Raw genomic sequence first — 13,917 nt, 5'->3', positions numbered from 1 at the left:
ATAGTTGACAGACAAACCAAAGTTGCCCATCTGATCCCAATAAAAGAAACCTACACTACAGTGGATGTGGCTAGACTGTTCCTCAAGGAAATCTTCAAATTGCATGGCCTACCCGAGGAGAATAGTAAGTGATCCAGATCCCAAATTCATATCAAGATTCTAGACTGAATTCTTCAAAACAGTAGTGTAAGATTCCTCCCCAGCCTGTAAAGATGTCCAGCATCTTTCCCTGTAATCAAATCCCTCTTCAAAAATATAAAAGATCTTGTTTCTACCAGTTTTGGCCTAGCGAGAGAAAATCTTCTAGAGAGTGGTAATTCAGTTTTTAAATATTTTTGGATAGAAAAATATCTCATCTTATTAAAATAAGTTCCCCTGAAATAGAAGTTCAAAAACATTTTCAGAAGGTGCATTAGAAATTAAGTATAATCTGTTCATCTGTTCAAGAGGCATTATCCTAGGGGTGAAGATTTTTTCGAAATTTTAAATTAAGGTCTAAAGAAATCTTATATCAAAAATAAGAATTCTCTTGTATTCTATAAATAGATATGAGGATATGAAATGAATCAGATAGATGAAAATGAACGAAGAATGGATGGAGATGTACATATCTGAAAGAATGGATGTAGATATATATATGTGAAAGAATGGATGTAGATGTATGTATGTGAAGGATGTATGGAAAAGGAAAGATGTATGTGTATTTGATAAGTATGGATGTGGATGTATGGATGTGGATGTATGGATGTGGAATGTTTGAATGTGGATGTGGAAAATGTATGGATGTAGATGTAGATGTGGATGTATGAATGTGGATGTGAATGTGGATGTGGAAATGGATGTATGGATGTGGATGTGGATGTGGATGTATGGATGTGGATGTGGATGTGGATGTGGAAATGTGGAAATGGATGTATGGATGTGGATGTGGATGTGGATGTGGATGTATGAATGTGGAAGTGGATGTATGGATGTGGATATGGATATGTATGTATGAATGCGGATGTGGACGTGGATGTATGGATGTGGAAGTTTGAATGTGGATGTGTATGTGTGGAATAATGAATTCAAATGTGTATGTGAAATGATGTGACGTCGATATGAGTGAATGGATGAGATGTGATGGCATGTGAATTGGGATGTGAATAAATGATATGTGATGTGAATGAATCTGAGGTGATGAGATGGAAAATGATGTGATTGGATAAGAATGAGTACACATATGAATGGAATGTGGAATAAGTAATGTGGATTGATGAGGGATAATGTGGAAAGACGAGAGTTCATTATAGAAACTGTATTTGTAAACTGTTTACATAAATGACTGTTTTATGTCAAGAATGCTGGGGAAGCATTTTGACCGTCTTGTGATTAAGGTCGTGGAGACCTAACTGTTAAAGTTGCAACTGCAGAGACGGAGAGTCAATGGAGGACGTCTCGCGTAGCAAGGTCGGCCGAGGTCTTGACCAGCCTCGGTTTCGATTTAAATGGTGAGCTTCCGGTATGGTGGATGAGGGACCAAGGAAGCGGCCTATGAGTGAAGCGCTAGGTGACCTACGAAGGATCCTAGAGGGTACTAACCATATGGTGCTCGGGCTTGGGGTCGCCGAAGATACCCACACATGCGTCGGGAAAGATATTGGAATAAGGAGTAAGAGTTGTTTTCTAAAATCGGGCATGGATCTGGTTGATTGACCTTGCTGGTCCTCAACGGATGAGTCCATGGCTCTTTTTTTATATGGATCTGTTGGTTGATCTTGCTGATCTTCAACGGAGATTCCATCTTGACTTTTATAAGTGAATATTTGCCGGGTACTATGAGCTAGGAACTATCGAAAAGGCCCCTGAGTGAGCAGGTGGTGAGCGTTCTGGTGCCAATGATGCCATAAATACTCCGATAAAGAAATGATTGGAAATTACGATTCAACTGGATACTTGGAAGTTTATGATCAGTAACACTATGATTTCATTAAATGACTGATTTAAATACATTTGAATCTGGGAAAAAGGCAATTTCATATTGGGTGTGTAAGTGGTGTGACTAGTTTTATGTTTGCATGAACATCCGGGGGACTAGTCAAAACCCAAGACAAAACCTAACCAAATTCTAAATTGGATCCCATCACTACAGTGGTTAGGCGGTTGGCTAACCCATGGGACTGGATGGGGTTAGGCTGGACAGGTGGATCCATAAATCGAGACTCAATTTCTGTTTAGTTCGATAGATGAAGTAAATAAAAATTGTTCTATGGAAAAAGAATCAACGGCTGTGCCTCTTGATGAGGAAAAAAGCGTTTGTCTCTATGATCCAAGTGCAATCTGTCCCTTGATCTGGCTATGGAACTTACGAGTTCTGTTAGATCAGTTCAGTTAGTTTTTAAGGCTTTTGACTACGTTAGGGAAAAGTTATCCTGGTGGAATCGCCCGTGCTTTCCGTGTAAAGGAAGTTTTTTCGGGTTCGGTTTTGGAAAAACCGACGGATTAGTCTCTTGTTCGGATATCCATGGGCGAGGCCAGGAGTGTGGGACCCTGCCCCGCACTAGAAGTGCTACTTCTGTTGCTAGCACCCCAAAATTCATTGCACAGTGGGGTCAGGGATCTTACAGTTGATATTAGAGTTAATTGGCTAATGAGGATCAACCGAGAAGCCAAATATGTCAGAGAGTGAAATGCTATAACTGTCAAGGATTTGGACTTTGCAGTATGGATTGCCCAACTCCTTTTGGCTTGAGGTTTTCACGGCAGGAAAATCAAGGATCAAGATTCCAAACTCCCGCCCCTTCCGTCCAGAGTAATCAGGGTTCTATCTGCCAAAATCAGGGAAATCAGGGAAATCCCAGAGGTAGACCCTCTATCCAACCTGTAGTTTCAATCCAAAGTAATGCAAGACCTCCACCTCAGAATAGGGGAAGTCAAAGAGAGTTGTTCCCAAATCGGCCATCCACTTCCAAGGCAGTAACACTGGAAGTGATTGAAGAAGAAGAAGAAGATAAAAGAGATCATACTCTACCTTCCTGCGAGATGAGGACATCTCACGTTTTTTAAGTGGGGTAGAATGTAAGATTCCTGCCCAGCCTCTCAAGATGTCCAGCATCTATATCTCATCTTATTAAAATAAGTTTCCCTGAAATAGAAGTTCAAAAACATTTTCAGAAGGTGCATTTTCAGAAATTAAGTATAATCTGTTCAAGAGGCATTATCCTAGGGGTGAAGATTTTTTCGAAATTTTAAATTAAGGTTCCTATGGAACAATAAGATTCATCCAAATGTAGGGAGGAGATAAATAGAAGAATAAAAGGAAAATCCCCCAAAAATGAGTAAATACTCACATAAGATGAAGAGTTGACCAAGGACAAGGTTAATAGTTAAAAAAGAGAGATATTTACGTGAAATGATGCATTTTTGACACCTCAGTATGGGGGGATTCCCCTCATGAAGGAGGCACCTATTTCACATGCTTGAATGAGTTTTAAACTCCCAAATAATGAGATATTTTTATCTCTCCTCTCTCCTGTTTCAACTAGATCCAAAAAGTCAGCAAAACGGACCTAAAAATGGTCAAAAATTGACTAAATTGATCCGAAAAATTCTAGAATCACTTTGCTTGGTTAGAAGCTCACTTTTTCCTATAAATAGAAGCCTTCCCCTTTTTTGAAACTCAATAGTGTTTTTGCACTGTTACCCTACCTCTCCCAAGTGCCAAAAACAATGAATTTTAGTCATAATTCATTAGTTTTTGACCTTCTCTCTTCCAAAAGATTGGTGGCCACTCTTGTTTCCAAACAAGAGTAGAACCCTCAAACCATAAAGCCAAAGGAAAGCTCTCAAATTCATTAGTAAGTTGGAGATTCTTCTCTTTCCCATTCATTTTATGATTTTTTATGATTTTTGTCTTCTCTAAATTGCAAATAATGTTATGCCTCATTGAAAAAAGGCATTCCCCTCTCTTCTTTAGTAAATCCAACCATTCTTATCCTAGATGAATGATTAATGAATAAAATCAAGTTTTTCATAATGTTTCTCTTTGATTGTTTACATTAGAATGTTTTAAATACTTCTAATTAATTTTAGTAAGTTAAAAATTGAAAAATGGTCAGCCATAAATACAAAGGAGGTTATGGCAAAATTTATTAAAAAATTATGACATAAAATTCATCTTTTATTAATCAAAAAGAGTAATCCCCATCGTTAGAGTATTCTAAAAGTGTCATTTTCATTCATGCATAAAAAGATGCATATTGATTAATTTTTATAAAAGAATGATTTTCAATAGAATTAAATTCTATGAAAGATACTTATTGATTAATTTTTATTATGAAAGTGTTACTTTCTTCATTATGGATTTTTATGCTTAAAATAATGCATAAAAGTATATTTTTTATTACAAAAGAGTTACTTCCATCATATTGATTTCTATGCATAAAAGTATGCATAAAAGATTATTTTTTAATTATAAAAGTGTTACTTTTATCATTATTGATTTTTATGCATAAGAGGATGCATAAAAGAAATTTTTTTTTATTATAAATGTGTTACTTTTATCATTATTGATTTTTATGCATAAGAGGATGCATAAAAGAAATTTATTTTTATTATAAATGTGTTACTTTTATCATTATTGATTTTTATGCATAAGAGGATGCATAAAAGAAATTTATTTTTATTATAAATGTGTTACTTTTATCATTATTGATTTTCATGCATAAAAGAATGCATAAAAGATATTTATTTTTATTATAAAAGTGTTACTTTTATCATAAATGATTTTTATGCATAAACATATGCATAAAAGATGTTTTTTTACATTAAAAGTGTGATTTTCATCATAAATGATTTTTATGCATAAAAGATATTTTTATATTAAAAGTGTGATTTTCATCATAAATGATTTTTATGCATAAACATATGCATAAAAGATATTGTTTTATATTAAAAGTGTGATTTTCATCATAAATGATTTTTATGCATAAAAGATATTTTCTTTATATTAAAAGTGTGATTTTTATCATAAATGATTTTTATGCATAAACCTATGCATAAAAGATATAATTTTTTTATTAAAAGTGTGATTTTCATCATAAATGATTTTATGCATAAATTAGATGCATAAGAGAAGTTCTTTTATTCTAAAAGTGTAATTCCTACTAAATTGGATTCATGCATGGAAAGATGCATAAAGGATTTATTTTAACCCAAAAATGTTATTCTCATCAATTTTGATTTTTATGCATAGAAAACTATTTTTAGTTCAAAAGAGTTATTTTCATCAATTTTGATTTTATGCATGAGAAGATGCATAAAAGATTGAATTTTAATTCAAAAGTGCCATTCTCATTTAAAATGAATTTATGCATAGGAAGATGCATAAAAGATTGATTTTTATTTCGAAAGTGTTATTCTCCTTAAAATGGAGTTTATGCATAAATAGATGCGTGAAGAAATCTTATATCAAAAATAAGAATTCTCTTGTATTCTATAAATAGATATGAGGATGTGAAATGAATCGGATAGATGAAAATGAACGAAGAATGGATGGAGATGTATGTATGTGAAAGAATGGATGTAGATATATGTATGTGAAAGAATGGATGTAGATGTATGTATGTGAAGGATGTATGGGAAAGGAAAGATGTATGTGTATGTGATAAGTATGGATGTGGATGTGGATGTATGAATGTGGATGTGGATGTGGAATGTATGAATGTGGATGTGGATGTGGATGTGGATGTGGATGTGTGGGAAAGGAAAGATGTATGTGTATGTGATAAGTATGGATGTGGATGTGGATGTATGAATGTGGATGTGGATGTGGAATGTATGAATGTGGATGTGGAAATGGATGTATGGATGTGATGTAGATGTGGATGTATGGATGTGGATGTATGAATGTGGATGTGGAAATGGATGTATGGATGTGGATATGGATATGTATGTATGAATGCGGATGTGGACGTGGATGTATGGATGTGGAAGTACGAATGTGGATGTGTATGTGGAATAATGAATGCAAATGTGTATGTGAAATGATGTGACGTTGATATGAGTGAATGGATGAGATGTGATGGCATGTGAATTGGGATGTGAATAAATGATATGTGATGTGAATGAATCTGACGTGATGAGATGGAAAATGATGGGATTGGATAAGAATGAGTACACATATGAATGGAATGTGGAATAAGTAATGTGGATTGATGAGGGATAATGTGGAAAGACGAGAGTTCATTATAGAAACTGTATTTGTGAACTGTTTGTAAATGACTGTTTTATGTCAAGAATGCCGGGAAAGCATTTTGACCGTCTTGTGATTAAGGTCGTGGAGACCTAACTGTTAAAGTTGCAACTGCTGAGACGGAGAGTCAATGGAGGACGTCTTGCGGCCGAGGTCTTGACCAGCCTCGATTTAAATGGTGAGCTTCCGGTACGGTGGATGAGGGACCAAGGAAGCGGCCTATGAGTGAAGCGCTAGGTGACCTACGAGAGATTCAAGGGCCCTAGTCACCTCCCTCTCATGAGCCTATAAATTCAAGGACTACTACTCACACATAGAAGAGCTAGAGAGATCTAAGTGGAGTATATTGCCCATACTTTGTGTACTTGCTTAGTGATCAATATACTAAGTGCTCCTTTGTGGAGAGACTCTCCTCTTTGCTCTTTTCATTTGGTATATGTTTATGTTATGCATTTGTGGTGACCTTGAGTATACTCCATTGCTCATTGGTTACATTTCATTAGCATCTAAGTGGTGGCATGTGTTGCTTTAGTGGTGTGAGATTGTGATGATCTTATGCATTGCTTGATTTATTCAGTAACTCATCTCACACCATGTCTTTTAGCATTGGTTTATGCCACTCGGGCGCTGTAAGCACTCAATCGAGTATTGTAGCTTGGAGAAATCTAACCCCACCATAGAAACCAGTAGTGAAGAATCCATGGAAGAAGGGATAAGATTCTTTGGCTTTGGAGAAGAAAAACCAGCTTCTCCAACAAAGTCTAGTGGAATCTTTGATATGGCTAAGGGATTTTTTGTTCCCAGCACAATCTTTAGGTACGGGCCCGTCAATAAGCATGGTACATAGTCTAAGACTGGACTTACCAACCCAAACAGCCCTAGCTTCTGACCCTAGGAATGCTAACACAGTGAGGATTAGTGGAACGACCCCTAGAGTTAGGAGGGACAAGGAAAATATTGCCAAGACATATCAAATCTTCTTTCCCACATCGCAGAAAGTGGACATTGACATGAAGCTGGGTGAAGCTAAGTGCCAATTGCGGGCGGCTATTAGGCTTAAAAAGGTAAGATTTTGATACACAAAGAATGATGGCAAGGATATAGAAACATCTAGAGATGCCACTAATAACATGTGGATTGGAATGATAGAAGGAGGGATACCAGCCCTAGAACCCATAAACAAGGAACCCAAGGCTGAGGAAATCCTCGAAACGCAAGAAGAAGTGGACAATTTACCTAGGGCATCTCTGCAGGAGGAGAGGATCGGCTCTACAGAAGAGAGGATATACATGAAATGATCAATGATCCCACATTCTTGTAGAGCATGGAACTTCTAATTCAACAAAGGTAGGTTGAGGCCACTAATCATAAGCCAGGTGATGAGGATGTGCCCATACCTAGCCATGAACCCTAATTGAATAGAAGGACCTAATATGTAAGAAGAGGAAGAGGTATAGGTAGGGGGTAGCTCCTCAAAGGCCAATTGTGGATTCCAACACAAATCTAAATGTAGTCATAAGGGTGGATGTTATATGTACATTATGTGTGCTATGTTATATGCACGTTATGTGTGCATATACTAGGAGGCTAACCCACATTAGGCTTGTGAGCATGAGAGCATGGGAACAAGCTCTAGTGGAGCATGGGTTAGGACTAACCTTAAGGGTTAAGGTTAGGGTCAGGCATCCAAGGGTCACACATGGGAAATGGAAAGTCAAGAGTCACTTGAGGGCCCTCCTATATAATAGGGACATGGGGCTCACTCAAGGGAGGCTTGGGGGCTTGGAGGCTTATGCTATGGTCTCTTGTGTAGAGGCCCATATCTACCCATCTACCATTTCACACTATAGCTACATGCTATTGGATTGAAGTTATACCTCTTGATGGTATGGGACATCAAGGTAGAGGTATGATGTATTTCATTTATAATTCATGTGTGCATCCCTTGGGCTCGGGGGTGGCTGGGTGGTTGAGTTTATGCCTGATCTATGCATGTTTATGCATAACAATTATCTAGAGAGATCTTAGGGTTTTAACAGTGGTATCAGAGCAATCTCTATTTATTTGTTGTTGATTTTTTTTAGTAAATTTTAATATTTACTAATAAAAATATTATCTAGAGAGATCTTAGGGTTTTAACAGTGGTATCAGAGCAATCTCTATTTATTTGTTGTTGATTTTTTTTAGTAAATTTTAATATTTACTAATAAAAATATTATTTTGTTGATTTGTGTTGATGAATTTCACGTGAATCATCGATATGGCAATTGGAATGCGTGTTACTACAATTCAATGGACGAATCGACGTTGTGGGGGAATTTTGTGAGTTAATGCTATTTTTTTTATGGTTTAAAATAAGCTTTATCAAAACTTGTTACAAAAATACCACATATTTTATGGTAGATTATTTTGGTAGAATGGATTCCCTAAATTTCTAAATTTTTTAGAGATTTTTTCCTAATTTTTAAGAAATTTTTTGAGCATTTTTATGATTAAAAATATATTTTTATACCATTTTGCGGGTTTTTCCGCCGCGGGTATGCTATCAAATTTCTGTCGATTTTCTACTGAAATGCAGTAGGGGACAGCATGTTGATGCATGAAATGCTATCCCGTGTGCATGAAATGCTCTCCAGTGTGCATGGGATCCTCTCCGCCTCTCAAATATGATTTTTCCTTCTTTTTTCTGTGAGAAATTCTCTTAAAAAATGTTTTTTTAAAACATTAATCATAATTAATGTTAAATATGATTAAGTAATGTTTAATCAAAAACTTTAATCAAATGATTAAAGATAATCCCTCTGATAACATAGAGGGGAGGAGAAAGAGAAATGGAAGGGAGAAGAGAGAGGGATTTTCTCAGTCTCTCCCTCTTTCATTCCTTGCACGCACAGACCGGGGGGGGTGCGCTGCAGCCAGCCGGAGAAAAAATCACCCCCTTAAAAAAATCAAATCCATAAAATAAGCTAAAAGCTTATTTTAATATATATTTTTAAAAAATATATGTTTTTTATATCAAAAAAATCTTTTGATAATATTTTAAAAAAAACGTGAAAAAAGCTTGAAAAATAGTGAGAAATTATGGGATTTGAGGAAAAAATCTCTCAAACATTTCTGGAAATTTCTTCTTGAAACTTTTTGGCTTTTTATCTTCCGGAAAACTTTTGGCTTTCCGTTTTCTCGAAACCTTCTGGTTTTCCGAATTCCAGAAAAACTTTTGACCTTCCGTACTCCGAAAACGTTTGATCTTTCACATTCCGATTTTTTTGTCTTTTTATTTTCCCAAGAAACTTTTGGCTTTCCGTATTCCGGGAAAACCGTTGGAGTTTTGAAATTTTTTGACCGTTCGTATTCTAAATGCGTTCGGGGTAATTTTTTGACCGTTCATATTCTAAATGCGTTCGGGGTAATTTAAAAATTTCAAAAAATTCCTGAAAATTAGTGGAAAATTAGACAAAGGTTATTTTTAAATTTCAAAAAAATGTGGGGTTGGTGTTTGGCATGTGGTGTGTCCATTCGGGCACCCGTTGACCATTCAAATTCCATTAAAAATATATTTTTTGACCCAAAAAATTAGAAATCCATTAAAATTGTAAATTTTCATTGGATTTGAGAATTGTCGGGTGAAATTAGAAATTTTGTGAACGATGGGATTCTCAGGAAAAATTAGGAATATTCTAGAAATTATTTTTAAAAATACTAAAAATTTGATATTTTAAAATATCAATGGTATTTTGGTAAATTAAATTGCTAAAAATATTTTGAAAAAATATGGGTTTGGAATGCCATAAGATAGGTTTGGTGGAATTCAAAATTATTATATTTAGAGGCCCTAAAAAATTAGAAAAAAATAGAAAAACATCATGATAATTCTTTTTCTCGAGAATTTAATATTTTCGAGGGTTATTTAATATTGAAGTACGTTTTCTTGTGGCTCACATTAGATAGATCCGGGTTATTTGCATATTATTAATACGATTATATCTCGTATTAATGGATATTTATGTTTAGATTAATTCTAAACGATGTATTCATGATTTTTTACCATTGTTTAGCCATTCTTTTTGGACATGTTGCTAAATTTCTTTTGATGGCTATAATTTGCGTTCAAAGTGTTTTTCACCTTTGACACTTTTCCATGATAAATTATTTTGCACTTATTTAAGTGTGGATTGTGCTTAATTTCTTAAGCCTAAGAAAAATTCTATCATGGGTTAGTTGATTGGTTTGTTTTGGTGGATTTTTATTGGATGTTTTCCAAGTTTTATATGGACTCATCAGGTTCTGCCTAGATCACTTGTGTCTAGGGTTCGTTTATTGAGTGTTACACACATGTGTTTCACTTGCTTATGTTGGAGTTTTTCTTGAACGACACAATGTTCATATACTCCGGATTGATGAGTTGGCCACCAATTTTAATACTTCTTTTGGCATGATTAATGTCCATTAGATGGTATGCATTGATTTTTATGATCAACTATGGTCTTTATGGATTCGAGGAGCTTCTATGCTTTTATCCATGGTTTTATAAGGATCTTTTGATCTTTTGAATAATTACATGTGCTTTGAAGGTAGCATTTGCCTTCGTTTTTTGCACGTAATTTTGGAGTATATTTCTTGTACTCTTGTACATATTCCAACTCGGATACCTAGTTGCTTATATATCTAGGCGAGTTATTTTTCTACCCTAGCTTTATTGTATTTTGGGTAGTTATCATTAGAAAGGTGCCAATAATTCAATTCCTTTTCTAATGATGTACTCAGAAGGAGTTATTCCTTGATGTAGTCTCAAGTATATAGAGACAGGTTTAGTATGTGAAAGTATGGATAAGGCCATCTTATTCCTTTTATACAGGATTTTATTCATATTTCATAGACGGCATACTAGGGAGTTTCAAATTGTTAAGGTATGTATGGGTGGTATCATGGTGGTATGGGACGCTAGTGATCCCTCACATATATAATCTTATGGGATAATTTGGGCTCAAGATTGTTGCTTTGCTTACATCACTTAGCATGTTGTCCTCAACATTCAAAGACAATCTCATTTTCTAAATTCACTAGAAGTTATAGTGTGGGCATTCTCTAGATAAACTTCTTTTATCTATAGCCTGCATGTTGTGATGAGGGTAATCTCATTGGCATTTTCACTTGTTAAAATCTCTTTCTTTAGAGTTTAAACAAGTTTATCTTGTTGTGTTCGGATAAGGAAATTTGGATTCTTCCTTTGTTGGCATTTCTTTCTCTAGTTCCGTACTTTAGGTGATTTATATAGTCAACCTGATTGTGGACATATGTGACTCATCGAGACGTTGATGACTCTCTATGTTGATATGGGTAACTTGGGACGTCAATTATTCCATATGCAGATGTGGGTATGTCGGGGCGCCGTTGAATCCCTGGTTTCTACTATTATAATGCCATGTTATAATCCCTGGTTTCTGCTGTTATAATGCCATGTTTTCCTACTTTATTCCGAATGGTTTACAACGAGGAAGTTACTTTGAATGTGAATTTCTCTGATTATCCGTAGTCTGATGGAAAAACAGAGTGTATGAATCAAATTATAGAGTATATGCTTCGTGCATATGTCTCTAGAAAATCATCATATTGGGAAAAATATCTTTCAATGATGGAATTTGCCTATCACAATTTTAAATATACGGCTATTGGTTTTAGTTCGTGCATACTTATGTATGGGTATCAACCTAGGGCACCTATTGATGTCAGTCTTAAGGACATCGCGAGCTTGATGCATCGAGGGATTTCTTGCGTCATATGTCCATATGTAGGAAATGCTGACCGAAGCTCGGGATTCTATCAGGAGTGCTCAAGATAGGGTACAGTTTTATGCTGATAGGGGATGCTCATCTCGGTCTTTTAAACCAGGAGCATTGGTTTATTTTAATGTTCCTAAAGATTCTCAGACTTTGTCAATAGAAAAATGCTCGAATTTATCTCCTAGATATTGTGGTCCATTTTCGAGTTATACATTGAATTGGCACGGTTGCGTTTGAACCTAGAACTACCTCCACATGTTAGAGTTCATCCAATCTTTCATATCAATAGATTGAAAGGGAAACTGGAAGGTGAGGATAACACAATTACTCCTCAAGAACTCATTGAAGTCGAATAATTATCCTATGTCGTTCCACATGAACCCGATAAGGTACTTGAATTCAGGGAAAGAAAAATTTGTAGTTGACTAATCCTTGAGGTTAAAATTAGGTGGAAAGATAGGGAAATAGAGAATTCGACTTGGAAGTCGGTTGAGATTGTTCAGCGCAGTTCTCCTTCTTTTCATTGCAAGAGTGCAATGTTTTGAGAGAGGGGAAGTATGTTATATGTACATCATGTGTGCTATGTTATATGCACGTCAAGGAAAGAAAACTTTGTAGTTGACTAATCCTTGAGGTGAAAATTAGGTGGAAAGATAGGGAAATAGAGAATTTGACTTGGGAGTCGGTTGAGATTGTTCAGCGTAGTTCTCCTTCTTTTCATTGCAAGAGTGCAATGTTTTGAGAGCGGGAAAGTATGCTATATGTACATTATGTGTGCTATGTTATATGCATGTCAAGGAAAGAAAACTTTGTAGTTGACTAATCCTTGAGGTTAAAATTAGGTGGAAAGATAGGGAAATAGAGAATTCAACTTGGGAGTCGGTTGAGATCATTCAGTGCAGTTCTCCTTCTTTTCATTGCAAGAGTGCAATGTTTTGAGAGAGGGAAAGTATGTTATATGTACATTATGTGTGCTATGTTATATGCACGTTATGTATGCATTATATGCACGTTATGTATGCATATACTAGGAGGCTAACCCACATTAGGCTTGTGAGCATGAGAGCATGGAAAACAAGCTCTAGTGGAGCATGGGTTAGGACTAACCTTAAGGGTTAAGGTTAGGGTCAGGCATCCAAGGGTCACACATGGGAAATGAAAATTCAAGAGTCACCTAAGGGCCCTCCTATATAATAGGGGCATGGGGCTCACTCAAGGGAGGCTTGGGGGCTTGGAGGCTTATGTTATGGTCTCTTGTGTAGAGGTCCATATCTACTCATCTACCATTTCACACTATAGCTACATGCTATTGGATTGGAGTTATACCTCTTGATGGTATGGGACATCAAGGTAGAGGTATGATGTATTTCATTTATAATTCATGTGTGCATCCCTTGGGCTCGGGTGGTTGAGTTTATGCCTAATTTATGCATGTTTATGCATCACAATTATCTAGAGAGATCTTAGGGTTTTAACAGTGGATTTGTTGAATATGGCTGTAGAAATGGGCAGAGACATGGTTAGGGAGCTAGGCACTGCCCTTGACTCCATACCATCTCAGATGAAGCCAAACACCATTTTGAAGCTTGTGCAAAAGATATCAGGAGATGGGGGATCCAATCCAACACATAGAGATCTTTGAGTCAACCTATGAAACATGTAGGCCGGTGAGTGATGTAACCATGATACATGCTTTTTCTTTGACCCTAGAAGGGAAGGCCCACCAATGGTATCAAACCTTAAAGCCAAAGGATAAAGTCAATTTCACTCGGCTTAAGAACATGTTCATACCGAGCTTTGCTTGAAGTGGTGATAGATGGAGTCGTGTGGCAGAGCTCCATAACATCAAGTAAAAAGAAAATGAGTCCATGTGTGATTATGTTTCTCGTCTCAAGCACCTAAACT

This window comes from Cibotium barometz, chromosome 34, assembly GCF_041138505.1.
Source record: "Cibotium barometz isolate CiBa-2024 chromosome 34, ASM4113850v1, whole genome shotgun sequence".
Taxonomy (NCBI): Eukaryota; Viridiplantae; Streptophyta; class Polypodiopsida; order Cyatheales; family Cibotiaceae; genus Cibotium; species Cibotium barometz.
The sequence above is the reverse complement of the archived record's forward strand: the minus strand, read 5'-3'. Positions refer to the sequence as shown.